At 43.5% G+C, this 14,940-nt stretch overlaps 1 long non-coding RNA gene across 1 annotated transcript in view; it reads left to right on the forward strand.

Moving 5' to 3' along the window:
• The first annotated feature begins 507 nt into the window (after nucleotides 1–507).
• LOC127601831 (uncharacterized) overlaps nucleotides 508–14,940 on the forward strand; it is a 249,400-nt gene continuing 234,967 nt past the window's right edge. Inside the window, exon 1 of the long non-coding RNA XR_007962646.1 lies at nucleotides 508–707. This is a non-coding gene — a long non-coding RNA (uncharacterized LOC127601831). The remainder of the gene's footprint in view (nucleotides 708–14,940) is intronic.

A 14,940-nucleotide genomic window follows, 5' to 3' on the forward strand; every position in this document is an offset into this window, starting at 1 on the left:
ATTGCATAATTGTGTTTGTGTGTTTTTTTAAATATTATATGCTGTTGTTTTTAGTTCACTGACAATCTAAATGAATTATATTTATGGTGATATGGTGGTAATTTTGCGTGCCGCCTGAGGTGCTACCATCCAGAACAAGAGAAGTTCTTTGATTGAAATACAACAGCGTGTTTCTGTTCGAGACCGCTCGTCTGCAATAGATGTTGCCTTAAGTCAGGGGCCCCTAACTGCAGGTCCGCGGACCGGTTCCGGTCCGCAGGGCATTTGGTACCGGGCCGTACAGAAAGTAATTGCCCTAATTCCGTTTTATTTATTTCGGAATACGAAAGATATTTTATTTTGAAAAATTACCGGATTCTCCGTTACATCCGTCTGTGTCACGCTTGACTCACGTCAAGCCACGCTTCTCTGTCACGTGACCGATTACGCTAAAAACAAAACTGCTGGAGATTGCAAACGACGGCGGCCTTAAAAGACGTTCGAGACAACTGGATTAAATTTATCTCTGAATACTCTGAGATCGCCACAATAGCACTGTTGCTATTTCCGACATCCTACCTGTGTGGGGTGTGGTGTTTCTGGAGCAACGGCGACTAAAACAAAATTACGAAGTGGACTGGACATAAACCACACACTTGAGATGTCGTTGTCTTCTATTATCCCGAGATGGGACCGTCTAGTTGCAGATAATCAAGCTCGGGGCTGTGGTGAGTCATCACTTTCATGCACTTTGAATTTGCGTTGTATCGTATTTTGTAGGCCTTACACATTACCATCGTGATCAGTGTTGCGGCCAGATTAGACGCTCCTTGTGTTTATTATTATATTTCGAAAACACCAGATTTTTCATGCAGCTCATACCATATTATTTTGTTGTATTAATCCGCCACATTTTAAATGCCGGTCCCTGAAAATATTGTCTGACATAAACCGGTCCGTGGGGCAAAAAAGGTTGGGGACCCCTGCCTTAAGTGACACATTTATACAGAATTGAACTCGCTGCGTTTGTGACAGCAAGTACTTCCAATGAGAGCTTCAGTCAGTATGTTTTATGTCGTCTGGCATTATTTGTGCTTCAAGCAGAATATACTGTCATTTAATGTGTGTGTATACTGTATATGAGGGGGGGGGGGCAACATGTGAAATCCAAGTTCACTGTAAAAACGTTTCAGTCAACAAAGCTTGATGTGGATATAAGATTACAGTATATTGCTTTATCCAATATATTCCATTTGTAATGTTATTTAAAAAAATATAAATGTCATTATTCATTCATTTTCTTGACTGCTTATCCTAATTGGAGCCCATTGTGGCTAAATTTGGGTACACCCTGGGCTGGTCGCTATCCAATCGCAGGGCATATATAGACAAACAATTAAAGACAAAAAATAAAATGTTGTGGCGGGCCAGATCTGGCCCCCGGGCCTTGACTTTAACACCCGTGGTCTCACGTGATTGTTAAATGAAAAGAGTTCTTGTCCATACCTGCAAACTCAGTCTTTTAATATTTCCTCAATGCTTCATGTTTTCATACGAATCATCTTTTTGGTGAAGTCTTGCCGCTTGGGGGACAAAAGAACCAAAGGCGCCTTTTCTTGGCAAATGTGTCGATTTAGACGCCATACTCAATCACAGCATGCCAGTATGAACGTGACAAATGTCATTGCCATGGCAGCGCTGGTCTTAAATAAATAAATGACTCTGTCTGCAGTGTAATTGCCCATCAGCACTCGGAACTTTGCATGATTTTGTGATCTGTGCAACAAGGAACACGCTGTATTTTCGAACTGAGACCGTTTTTTGTGTGGAAATTGTCCAGAAGATATGAATAGTGGCCCTATAATAGTTGCGGCTTTCGAAGCAGCAGTTGGTTATGGGGTTGCTTTCAAATCCCTTAAACTGTCCACTGCTGTCAAGACCAGAAGCGCCCCGCATACGTCCAGTGAGTACTAATGCGTTTTTCAGGCTGTAAAGGAGTCCAGGGATAATTGGTAATAGTCAGTGGCAGCAGGCCCCCCTCACGCCACCTGGAGAATCACACTACTCCTTGCTAACCGCTGCCTCTTTAGTCCTTGTACACACACGCACGGCACGGAAAGATGTTCCTTGGAAACAGAAGCAGCGAAAGCTGGCTCTCGGGATGGAGATGTAAAAATACTCCTCACACTGCACAACATGTTCTGTTTTGATGTAATTATGGTGCGGGGAAAAGCCTGGTTTAGGAGGGAGGGCTCTCGGGCAACTGTTAAGCTCTTTAACGGGTGGGGAGAGGGGGGGGGGGTGTTGCTGTTGCAAACGGTTGCACCTGGCCTTCCGTGATGTGCTTTTGGACCAGGAAAAAGATGAGGCTCCTGACATAAAGACGTAGACAAAGCGAGCGCTTTGAGATGGAGACGACACGCACTCCAACACAGTTGCCAGGAGCACCTGAACTCGATGAGGGCCAGATGTTGGAACTTCACCGCAAAGAGGAAACAAAGGGGATTTACACAAGTTGGGTCAGGGAACCGAGTCCTGAGATCTATGGAGACCATTTGGACCGCCACCGTAAATTATGGTCTCTGTTTCAATGCTAACCATTTTCTAGAAAGTGATTTTGCATCTCTGTTTTGGGGAGGAGGAATCGGGTAGCCTGTAGCGCTTTCTGGGTTTTCTGTGGTCATCCACTGATGAAATTTCTTTGCTACTTATCCTGTCAACGTTCCACCCTTGACTGGTTTCTGGTTAATCTTATTCTGGTCATTACGGTAGTCACGCAGGAGATACACGGACCTATCAGGAGCTTTGTAACTCTTCTCACAAATGTAATTCCTGAAAGGCAGTCAATCAGAATGCTCATAATTCTTTGTTTCTTTAATATGACTAAATATGATATATTCGGGCAATTTCGGGTGCTGTTTTTGACATTGAGCTCAAATTTTTAACCATTGATGGTTGATGTTTTATATTAATAATGAAGAATTGGTGACTGTAGGACAAAACGCACATTTAACACAAAATTTATGAACAAATAGCACATTAGAATTTTACAGACTTTTTCTTTTTTTTTCTTTTTTTACGTGTGATCCAACCGGTTGCACTGGTCTGCAATGTATGGTCAAAATGAAATGAAGCAGGGGGAAATAATAAGTGCTTGCATTTGTAAACACAAGGGGGCGCACTTATCCTACACAGCCGCCGCGCATGAGCTGTCACTGTCGAGCAAAGCCATCTTTTCCAGCCTATTGTTCCGCTTCTAAATCATGAAGTCATGAGTGTGTCTCCATGTGAGGAAATACTGCACTCAGTCAATAAAATGACACTGGCCAGTCACCTTGACACAACACACGGGGGATAGTATTGTTTTAAGAGCTACACTGTACCGTTGGACAAGTGTCTCACAACTGACCGCTGGATTTGTTATGTTTCAAACTTGTAAATACTGAAATGAAAACATTATCCAGTCATGTGAAGGGGGTCGGTCCTAATTCCAAAAGACAATAGTGGTCTAAATCATCTCTCTTAACACTTGTTCACGCCCGTGGCATTGAATGATTTGAATTCTTACTCTGGTGAGCCCCCCCCTCCTCTCCCCGCCCCCTCCCGTGAATTAATTAGTCTTTGCCAAAGCGAGCCACATTTGTCATTTGAATTTATGCTAATGAGTGCCAAGATCTCATGGACGAGCTGATAGGCCAGAGCAGCTGCTCTGTCCTTGCGGGGCCTAACTGTCTCCCCCTTTTTAACTGCTCCATCTCTCCATCTTCTCCCCTGTCTGCCCCCCCCCCCACACCCGCTTGTCACTCCTCGTGTGGCCTCATCATCACAACACCTCCCTTGCTCCTTAGCTCCTGCTGGTCCTGGGCTGCATGACCTGTCAGGAGAGAGGACAATGGCCGTGTCCCTTGGCTGATATGGGGGCTAATTATCCAACATGTCTGCACAGCGAGGGAAGTGGATGAGCTCACACAAAGCAACACTCATACAAGCCTGCGCGGCCTGTTGCAAGAACAGTGTCAGACATGCAATAGGTGCAAACCAGACCGGTAACTCGGTAAAAGGAAAGGACAAGGAAAAAAAAAAAGAAGTCAGTGGTCTATTATTTGGAGTATCTGAACCCTCGAGCCCTGCTGGCTCCCCATTTGAGCCAGTAGAAATGAGCACTTTGGTGCTCTTTTGCCAATGTTCAGTTGTTGGGAGGGAGAAGACTACCGTCTTTTTTTTTTTTTTTTTAAACTGTGTTTCAAGTCATGGTCAAGTGGTCGAAACAGAATGATTTCTTTTCTACTTCGGTACCAAACTGCAAAACGAAATTCTGGTTGACATATGTGTTAGTAGATAAAGCCACAAAAGGTTGCCTTGCAAGGACTTTGAAGTCGTTCCGGCCCATTTTTAAGTGTGCATCAAAGTTAACATAAGTCAATGTTGAAAAGTGCCATTTTGACGACTGAGAAAGTATCCCATGAGCCCAAATTCTGTTACTGTAGGACCCCCTAATTGGCTTAGCATGGCATCCCGAAACGATGCCATTTTTATACTTTTTAGACTTAATCAAATTACATTGGGAACTTTGTGTTTATCGCATTGCTCCCAACACCCGAGAGTGTGTCTTCACTAATTTGGCTCGGATACATTCCACCTACTCAAAGAGGAAAGTGAGGCCTAATGTCATTTGGAGGGGATTATTGCAATCTTTCAACGCATCTTTGCACGGTGTTGACGAGAGGAAGGGAAGAGGACGAAAAGTGATAGAACCCCACCATGGAGTCTCTGTTTTAACATTCAAATATTCTCTCTCTCTCTCGCTCCCTCTTCTCAAATCTTGCTCATTTCTCCCTCACAGCACCAAAAGCCATATTATGTGCTTGTCAAGATGGATAAACCCCTCAGCCAAATGTTCAGATGAAAACAAATAAGTAGGAGACGTTCATGTAATCGCTTCTGCCAGAGAAAGGCTTTAAGAGGAACATAAACACTTTCTGGAAATGTGCCTCACATGCACTAATTCCCTCCTGCTTTTGTTTGAGTCTCATTCAACTTCAGGACCATTTTATACTGTGCTGTGATGAGATGTCACTGTTGGAGACACGCTTCAAACTACTTTGCAGCATGGTTAGCATCACCGAAGAAAAATATGAGCTCGTATTACCTTGCTGCTTGTATAACAGCCATGGTTCATATTCAGGGGGATTTGGATGTGAAAAAAAAATCTTAATTAACTGCATGAGGAATACAGCATAGGCAAAAATAATAATAATAATGAAATAAAATAAAAAAGGTCAGGGGGTGGGCTATGCCCCTACTTTTTAAAATGATCAAACTCCGAGTGCCCTATTATCAGGTCACGGTTGCTCTTTGTTTGGAGTGCAGTGTTTTTCTATGGCATGACTGGGTCGTGTTCACATGAGAAAAGTCCCCCAACTGTCACTGCACTCCCACAATCCTTCGAGCCAAGCCTTCGCGTAAAATATTCCCATGGTGGTGGTCCTTGGACGGCTCGCAGACACACGTTCCAACTTCCTCGGCCAGATAAAGAGTTTGCTTTGCTTGTCACACCGCGGTGAGGGTTCCAGCTATGGTAAGGATAGGGGAAATACAATGAAAATAAATCTCAATCCAAATGAAAATTGAGTGTCTGTCAAGGCAGCGGTCTATTTTTTTGATCATCTGATATGTATATACATATATAATAATAATAATAATACATTTTATTTATAAGCGCCTTTCAAGACACCCAAGGACACTTTACAATAACAAAAAACACAAAACAATACGGGTTGTGTATATATATATATATATATATATATATATAATATTAAAAAAGAAATCCTCATCTTACCCCTCGGGTGGTGTCCGTCCCTCATTCAGCTCGGGTTTTCTACCAGAGGGCAGGAAGCTTGAGGGTTCTGCGCAGTATCCTTGCTGTTCATATATATATATATATATATATATATATATATTCATTCATTCATTCATTCATCTTCCAAGCCGCTTGATCCTCACTAGGGTCGCGGGGGGTGCTGGAGCCTGTCCCAGCTGTCTTCGGGCAGTAGGCGGGGGACACCCTGAATCGGTTGCCAGCCAATCGCAGGGCACACAGAAACGAACAACCATTCGGACTGACACTCACACCTAGGGACAATTTAGAGTGTTCAATCAGCCTGTCACGCATGTTTTTTGAATGTGGGAGGAAACCGGAGCACCCGGAGAAAACCCACGCAGGCCCGGGGAGGAAGTGCAAACTCCACACAGGGATGCCGGAGCTGGAATCAAACCCGGTACCTCTGCACTGTGAAGCCGACGTGCTAACCACTGGACTACCGGGCCGCCCCATATATATAATATATATATATATAAGTGGAAATAATATGACGTAAAGAATACAGAGAATAATTTTGTTTACATCTTTATGAAAATAAAATAACAAATTCAATTTATGTTATTCTCAGAAAAGTAAATTTATTAGTTTTCTGAGAATAACAGAACACTGCAAAAAATTTAATTTAATTAAATTCTGTAAATTTAAATTAAATTTATTAAAGTTACTTTTCTGAGAATCTTTAGGCCAGCAGAGAAAGCCTTACTGGCCCTGACGGAACACCACTGTGTGTGTGTGTGTGTGTGTGTGTGTGTGTTTGTGTGTGTGTGTATATATATATATATGAGTGTTCTTCTATCAGGAAAAAAAAATGTCCAAAGTGTCCGGAAGGATGCTCTGAAAGTTAGAGAGAAAAAGCTCTGGTCTTTTTAAATATTGAAGTATGAGGACACGCAACTTTCCCGACAACCACTCAGCTTGCGAGTCCATTTCTCCTATCAATCGTGGACTGGGAACTAAAAGGTCTGCCTCTTTTGGTCCACGGTTAAAGCTTGAAAGCAATGTTTCGGCTTAACGTCACATCTATGACAACAAATCACGTCGACCTCAAATGACTTGGCAACACTGAAGACGCGTGTCCACCGAGCAGTACGGGCCGGTTTCACATCGATCGTGTCGCTTAGCTAGCATTGCAAGCACGCGAGATGTTAGTGGTATGCAGATAGCCGCGTCTGCTCTACAAACAGTGTGCGAAAAAAGGAAAAAGCACTTTTATCTTCTGTGAGCTGCGTTGAACATTTCTAAAATGTTCATTTGTTAAATCAAAACGATCACCACCCAAGATGATGCGGGTAGTCATTTAAGGCTTGCTAAAGGGTCGAGGCACCAAAATTAGATCAGCATGTAAGGACTCCGGGCCAGCTGGCACTTTTCGAGCGGGCAAGTCCTGACGACTGTAATGTGAGGGCAGTCGAAAGGGCAACGAATGACCAGGCCTCCTCCAGACTTGGTTGCTCCACCTAAATGGAGCAGATCAATCACGCCGGACGCCACCGTGACAGTGTGTTCAGGCCCGGCGACGGCAAGGGCGATGGCAGCAAAAGCCTGCCGTCAAGCTGTGGACGCAAGCGATACGAGAGCTTCGGGTGAACCAGATCTCAAGCAGCTGATGAGGAAGGAGGGTAGACTTGACAGCCGGGTCTGCGCTAGATCACAGGCCCGCTCTGGCTCGAGGCAGGGTCTGTGAGCTGCGGCTCCGCGTAGCGGTTTGGGGGATACAGCGACAATGGAGGTTCCAGACAGTGATGCAGTAGGCTAACGTGTCTGAGGCTTCCCTGGCTCAACATCTGTCAGAGTGCATGCGTGTGCCCCATGAGGTAGTGCGAGCTCTGTGTTTAGTGGCATTCATAGATTGGGCACGTCTAGCTTCACAGGGAGACCCTCGAGACAGAGTTTGAGGAAAACCTGACCTACATTACCCTATAGGAGAAATGCCGCATATTTGGACAGCAGGGAACATTCATCATTTTATAGATCTCAATTCTGTCTGTTCTAGGAGCGGCTACATTTGACTTCCAAGTTTTTGTAATTCCAAAACAATTTTACAGGTGGGAAATAAATAATGTCGGCGGCAAAATGTGGCAATCCTTTTTTTTAATTCGAAATCCATGTTACACATAAGAAGTGAAGTCATGTAGGCAGCAGGGTGGAGCTGTGGTTGCAGTGTCTGCCTTTGTCTGCCTTCATATACGCGACCAGCCACAGTCGACAAGCGCCGGGTTCTAATCTTGGGCTCAAGCGTCCTATGTGGAGTTGGCCAGTTTCCCCCTCCGGCTTCCACTCAAGTTCCCAAAACATTTTTATTGAACCACAAAAACGTGGCATGATTGTAAAGGAAGGAACGGATTGCCACAAAGAAAGAGACGAGTGAGAATATTGGCCACCGGCTGCCGAGGTCTCGCTTAATCTTAAAACTAGGAAACTTGTGTAAATTTTTTTTTTCTTCTGGCAGCTCATTTTTGTTTGGCTTTTACAATCGCCACGTTATGTCGCTATTCCCAGCATTATGAATTACAGCTGAACCACTCATGAAAACTATAAGCTGCCAACCCTTGCACGCTGCGTCACAGTTCAGTCGCTCTCGGCCGCGTTGGCTTCGGGTTAACTGAAGACTCGAAATCACCCAAAGTTGTAAATGTGAGCATGAATGCTCACATTTACACATCTAGTCAGTATTACGTTACATTATTTGTATCTTTAAAAAAAAAATACCAGTGTCATTGTGGACTTTATGATTTGGCACAGCCCTATTGCTCACATGCCTTACTTGCACTTCTCTTCTATGGAGGTGTTAAAAACCCCCAAAGCCGTAGCAAAAAACCCCCCAAAACACACTGTTGGAGTTGACCTTTTAATGCACAGGTGTCGAACTCCGGTCCTGGAGGGCCCCCGTCCTGCACGTTTTCAAAGTCTCCCTGTTGCAACACACCAGATTGAAATGATCTTCAGCAAGCTCTGCGGGAGCCTGACATTCAACTTGTTCATTTGAATGAGGTGTGTCGAAAACAGGGAGACTTGGAAAAACATGCAGCACGGCGGCCCTCCAGGACCTGAGTTTGACACCCTTGTCATGGATGCTTGTTTTTTTTTTCGCAGTACCGGTACTTGCCCTATCTTTCAAGTCAACAAGTCAAGTCAACAGTATTTATAGAGCACTTTCAAACAGCCATCGCTGCATACAAAGTGCTGTACATGGAGCGATTTAACATGCACAATAAACAGTAAGACGAATCGGTAATAAAGGCGGTAGAAAGCACCAAGCAGTAAAATCAAGAACAAATCTAAGTCATGCTGAGTCGAACGCCAAAGAATACAAGTGAGTTTTGAGGAGGGCTTTAAAGATGGGCAGCGAGGAGGCTTTCTTTCAATGCAGGTCAGTATTCACTGCATCATGATTTTTTTTCAGAATCAATGTAACCATTGAAAATGATTCCGTCTATTATTATAGCCATGTGTGCTGTGGCGATGCTTGCAATGGAAGGTCCATGTAAAATGCCACCAGAAGTTCATTCTTTGAGTCAAGGCACACTTCCATTTGTCATTTTTTTTTTGTGTTACAAAAACAGAAGCGAAGGGTATTAGCTCGTCACAGCGCTTTGTTTACTCCGCAACAGTGAATCCTCCCTCTTACTTTAACGCTAGTGCTTTTGAAATCAAAGGCTTCTTTATCTTTATCAAGGTTTTGGTTAAGGTTTGCAATGTTTCCATTTTATAACACGGTTTGCAGTGTGCCTTAAATCGAGACGAAAAATCATATCCGCGTGCTTAACTAGAATGTAGCCCTGCAATCTGAATAACCAATATGAATAAATCAATTCGGTTATGTTTTTGAAGTGTTGCTAAAATCCATATAGGGTCGTTTTTACTGTTCATTTTTGGCAAGGACTTCTTATTTGAATATTTCATTCATTAACTCATTCAGTACCAGCCAAGTCTAGACCAAGACTGAAAAGACGTTTAAAAACGTCTTTGGGAGTGAATGAGTTAAATATTAATAGTGGGTTCTATTTCCGAAGCTGAACACAATCCGTTGCATTCCGTTGGTTGATTTCCAAGCCACACTTCAAAAAAAAATTACGTGGCTGGAATGGATTAATTGCAATTACATTAATGTCAATGGAAAACGTTACCTTGGTTTGCTAATCGTTTTGGTTTGAGAACAGGGTCACCAATAGAAATTAAATTTGTAACTCAAGGTCCCACCGTACTTTGTTACAGTACAACAAAATCACACTGTTTGCCCTTTGACGGGTATTTAATCAAACTAAACCTTTCATGTGCCTCTCTTGCTCTGTGAATTTTACAACCACCGAGGAGACCCGATGAACAAATATTCAACTAATCCTCTCCAATAACCTCGGATGATGACCAGCGCCGGCCAATGACTCGTACAACTGCTATTTCTCAGTGGCTTCACTGTGATCACCGTCTCGCCAGTACTCTGGACACTGTAACTAATTGGAGATCCTTTTTTTTTTTGTTATCACTCCTCTCGTGGTGGTTGAAATGTAAACAGGGATGTGATGAAAGTGCCCTTATGGCATGGAGGGAAGCGAGCGAGGCCATTCCGGCACTTACACGGCATGCCTTATGAATAAGTAATGGTACTGGACGTGTAGCGGTTAGTCAGAGAGGAGCAAGGTCCGCGCATCAACCCCACCTCTGTTTGCCTTGTACATATTTCATAGGATTCAGGGGTGCAGGAACATTATATGGAAGGGGGTGATAAAAGGCAGCCCACACAGACTCCTCTGTTCACTGTCATGGGTCTGCAAATGCTGAACAATACGGAGTTTGCTCTTTTTTGGATACAAGTTCATGTTGTTTTTCTCCTTCGTGTCATCCTGCACGAGACAACAAAATGAAGCAGACCGCCGATGTGCTCGCTGCGAGCCGCGGAGAACACAGCGCAGGTTGTTAGTGTTAGTTTTAACAATTAAGACTAGTTTTCCTTACAGAGTCCAGATGACCCTTTTCCTCGAGGACTCTGATTAAAGCTGGCATGGAAAAGTACACATAAGCGTCCGCGCTTCAGACTAAGAAATAAAACAGTGAAAGTTGTCTTAGCTCGAGTGTTTATATGATGTCACTCATTACCTGTTTGATGTTTTGCATTAGCTGTGGAGCTCTCTTGAAACGAGCTTTATATAGAATCCATCTCTCTATGCTCCGTGTCGTCAAACACTCCATTGACGGCCACGTTGCTTATTAAAATCAGCCGCCTCCGCCGCATATACTTGGCAGATGCCGATGGTCCGCCATCAATCGATAACCTTCGTGATATCATAATGGAGGTCAAGTTATCCAATTAGATCTGGATCCTGTTTACTCACAGCTCAAACAACACCTTGAATTATTGATCCAAATGACGGAAAGCTGTCCTTCGGAACAATATTACACACATAAGGCTTCTTAGGAAGTAACAAGCACATTGTCGTCAATTAATTGCCGCGTTATATGTTCACGCCTAACCTCTCCCTGTCTTCTGAGAGAAAATAAATCATTGGAAGAATGATGGGTAGATGTGCCTTATAATTAATATATTGTCAATAAATGAATTTGAGCCACATATATTGTTGTTTCCGTACATAGACTTGAGTTACATTTTTGTTTGTTGGTGTGCCAGGAGATTTTTCTAATATAAAATAGGTGCCTTTGCTCTGTTATGATTGGGAAACACTAAATTAAGGAGCAATCAGGGGATTAATGACAACACTTGAAGCAAGATGAGAAAGACGTGATTCGAACAAAGAAGCTTCCATTTGCTATATGATCATTTTTGCAAAACGTTGCGTGAATCCAAACTCCAGACTTTGCCAGCAGCAACTTGTTCTTTTACTATGATGAAAAATTTAATGCTGTCCCACCAGATGGCAGAACCTTTTTGCGTTTTTGTCTATGCAGTACTTTTTGTGACTTTTTTTTTTTTTTTTTTTTTTGGCTCGTGTACATTTTACTCTGTACAAAATTTTTTGTACTGAAGATTTTTGTACTGAATACAATGTGCCTTGAGATAAATGACCTCAAAATTCAATTAGTACTGGGAACATAAAGTAAGACTGCACTGAATGTTCGGTCACCCAAAATGTTTGGCAAAAAAAAAAAAAAATGGGCCAAAAGTGACGATATTGGGATGACCCAAGCGAAAACATCTGACGCGAAAATTATACAAAACCTCCCTGTTACTGTTCAGGTCGCAGGGCGAGTTACCTTGGCGCTCGGGGTAAGATTAGATTCAGAAGAAAAAAGATAGCAGTGCATCATGGTATCGTGGCCGCCCACAGTGCACGTTGCTCGGCCACGCGTGCACTGATGGCTGCTGAACTGAGTGGAGGAGGTTGGCCCAGGCCTGGTTGGTGAGGACTGCTTCTTGATCAAGGTGAAAGCGTAGGCATTGATGGAAAGAACTTGCAAAAAATGATACAGCCAAGGAGTTGTTGTTTTTGTTTTTGAAATTATTTTTTGTAACCTCTTTTGGTTGTTTGAGTTTTCAGATGTGATTTCCTCATTTTCACTTTTCGGTTCCGGCCGAGAATTTTACTTTTTGGTGTATCTTGAGCAGACGTCCCCAAAATACGGTCCGCGGGCCGTATCCGGCCCGCAGGCACATTTGGCCCGGCCCTCTAACCCTCCTCTTGTCCTCGGGTCAAAATGACCCATCACTGTGTTTAAAAACGCCCCAAAACCCCCCTAAATGATGAGTTTTTTAACTTGAAATTTTATGACTTTTCCTAGATTGTCCCCAACTGTAGAAAAATTTAAATGTTGTTTTTATTCACATTTGCATGGAAGCTGTACAAAGGTGGTCTTCGGGGCAAAATGACCCATGACGTAAATAGAGTTGAAATCAAGGTCACAAAGTTATTTACACACCATAGAATGTTTCAGTGTTTTAGTTGTGTCTCAGATCAATTAGTAGAACACGTGAACAAGACGGTAGCAGACATAAACAAGACAAGATAGGTGGCATTCTCGTAGATGCAGAACTCTTTTTTTTGTGGATTTCAAGGGGCTATAAAGAGAGAGAGTTGTTTATTTCCTGTTTTTTTCTGTGAAGAACTCAGAGAGGGTTATTTAGTATTTATTTTATAAATAGTGTTATTATTTGTTTCCTGACTTTTTTTTCCCTGTAAAGAACCTGGAAAGGGTTATTTGGTTATGTGTGGCTTTCTGGGAAACAATAAAATTTTGAAGCTCCCCTACGATCATTGATGTTACAAACTGACACCGCCCCATCAGAGAAGGGAAAAGTTATGTTGTGGCCCTCACAGGAAAAAGTTTGGGGACCCCTGTTCTTGAGTCACAATCCACACAAAAAGAATATTGTGCGGTTGCGTCCTAACAGCCCCCCCCCCCCCCCCCCGGCCCCCCCAAATGCTGTTTGGTCAGGCCTGAAGAAAGATTGATGGCACTGAGCCTTAAATGATCATAGGCAGACAAATGTAGTGAGCAAGTCTTTCCCGCGCAAGCAGAGCTTTTCTTACGCCCTCTCGTACTTCTCACTCCCATGCAATACACGCAGAGTACATTGATCTTGAGTGGAGAAGAAAGGGGGTGCAAAGTGAAAAGCAAGCACATCATCTAAGTGCAGATTCAGGCCATGGCTTCAACAACACTGGTCACATTGGTAAACGCAAGGAAGGTTCCCTCTTTCCTTCCAGTTCTTCTTGAAGGAAAGTTAGTGCTGTAATGAGCCTTTCACCTCCGGGTTCCTATCCCCACCTGCCCCCCTCCTCCACTTCTGCAGTTGAAGGCAATTTCAACCATTTTCCCGGAGATGCAGCTTACCTGAACTGTGCTGCACAGGCAAATATTTTCTTAACAGAAGAACACATTAAGTGTGCCTAACCTCTCGCCGGGATGCTGCCGTTGTACAAGCTCTTCCTTCTAAGGTGGAACATGAATGGAGAAGGTCACTAGCAGAGCCTTGCATGTCCAGCTCTAAATAGAAAATATCCAGCCCTTGTCTGTTTGCAGTATTTTTCCCGTTTGGAGCCGGTTAATTGGAGGTGATTGTTGGGTGCTCACTTGCCACAGGCGAGAAAGCTTGCGGCCACGCATCTTTTCCTCCCTCTTGTCCGACTAGTGTATGGCTGATAAACAGACAGTACTTTCGGGGTAAAATGAAGCCAATTTACTCAATTAATAGCAAACCTCTAAGGACCGCCATCCTGAGACAAATTAAAATGATTCTCTTCAAATGAGAGGATTGGGAACTACATGGCTCACACCAAGGGAGTCACCTTAAACTCTCCTGGTCGTCCAAAAAAATTATGATTCGTATTTTTAAATAAAATCGGCCGAATGATGTCGCGTCTTTTGGAGCAGAGCTCCCATTGTCAACCATTGTTTAAGTTGAACTTGAAGTAAGGTGTTACGCTCAAGTTGTCACGTTTTGCGTGATGGTAGTTGTAGGAACCCAAAAAGCAGGGAGGCATGGAGGAGCAGGGTGGATTGACCAAAATGGATTTCACAAAAAATACACACAGGAGTACAATGGAAAAAACACTAAGTCGAAGTACTAAAAAAAAAATAGTATCAAACTATAACGACAAACAAAACATGACAGGAGCACACGTATGCTCACATACTCACAGCTCACAATGACCCAACAAAGACTGACAGAAACTCAGGGAACTAAATACAAGCTAAGTGACGACACCGAGAAACACATGAACAAGACCGATTGGCTGATTGGTTTTACACAAGGAACACCGATAACGAGAACAGGTGGCGAAAAAAGGGCACATGAGGAATCCAAAGCAAACGTAACCAGACCGAAACATAACACAAGTGGCTGCACCACACTTCCAATGGAGTTCTATGTGGGTCAGACTGTGTTCCTGGAGGCCAACTGCAGGCTGCTATTGAGGGATTTGGCTGAGTCAGCACGTCCGCGGGACCAGGATGCAGCGCTTTGTTCCGCTGTGACTAGGCAACCGGCCTCAATGTTTTTGTGCATGCATGCAACTGCTGTCCCTCTCTTTAATTTAAGTCCGCCCGCGTCCCACTTTGAACCCGTGCAGTCAGGTTCCAACACACTTCGCATTATGTCCTACTTTGGCTCGGCAGTATGTGGAGTT

This window comes from Hippocampus zosterae, chromosome 6 (genome assembly GCF_025434085.1).
Source record: "Hippocampus zosterae strain Florida chromosome 6, ASM2543408v3, whole genome shotgun sequence".
NCBI lineage: Eukaryota > Metazoa > Chordata > Actinopteri > Syngnathiformes > Syngnathidae > Hippocampus > Hippocampus zosterae.